Here is an 821-nt window from a genome sequence, read left to right on the forward strand (position 1 = left end):
CCAACTGAGTGAAAAGGGATATATACCATACAAATGCAAGGAACCTCTGCATAATGTATGGGAAGAGGGTCGAAAGTCTTGCGTAGAAAGAGTATAAGCGCAGACACGACAAGGTTCCCCAGAAGTATAGATGCAAGGTAACGAGTGTTTGATACCAACATACACCAGAAAAGGTAATGGGCGAAAAGGGAAAGGCAAAATCCTCTGGGACTTTGACTTCCAGACAGACAATGTATTAGGACACCGAAGGCCGGATATTCTTTTTTACTCTAGGCACAAGTCCCGAAATTTTGGGGAAAGGGGGCCAGTCGATTAGATCGATCCCAGTACGCAACTGGTACTTAATTTATCGACCCCGAAAGGATGAAAGGCAAGTCGACCTCGGTGAAATTTGTACTCAGAACGTAAAGACAGACGAAATACTGCTAAGCATTTCGCCCGGCGTGCTAACGTTTCTGCCAGATCGCCGCTTTTTGTAAAATATGGAACGCTTCACGAATTTGCGTGTCATCCTTGTGCAGAGGCCATGTTAATCTTCTCTGTATCGTTCCAATTTTAGTATATGTACTGCTGAAGCAAGTACACCGAAGGCCGGATATTGTAACCTTTAGGGGGACACACAAGAGTGCCTAATAATCGACATGAAAGGAAGAGAAAAGATTGATAAATATGGAGACCTGAGAATTGGGATCGCCAAGGTGTGGCTGCTATGAGAGTCAAACATAAAAGTTGTCTTTCTTGTCATCGGAGCATTGGGTTCAATACAACCTAACCTGAAGAAACATCTGGAAATTTTAGAAATACCCTACAACCTAGGTGTA

The 821-nt window shown here is 43.5% G+C and overlaps 1 non-coding gene across 1 annotated transcript; it reads right to left on the reverse strand.

Moving 5' to 3' along the window:
- Nucleotides 1-476: 476 nt before the first annotated feature.
- Nucleotides 477-583, reverse strand: LOC128247149 (U6 spliceosomal RNA). Its single transcript, XR_008263562.1, has one exon. It is a non-coding gene; the product is annotated as a U6 spliceosomal RNA (small nuclear RNA).
- Between the last annotated feature and the right edge of the window lie 238 nt (nt 584-821).

The sequence above is a fragment of the Octopus bimaculoides genome, chromosome 2, assembly GCF_001194135.2.
Source record: "Octopus bimaculoides isolate UCB-OBI-ISO-001 chromosome 2, ASM119413v2, whole genome shotgun sequence".
Taxonomy (NCBI): domain Eukaryota; kingdom Metazoa; phylum Mollusca; class Cephalopoda; order Octopoda; family Octopodidae; genus Octopus; species Octopus bimaculoides.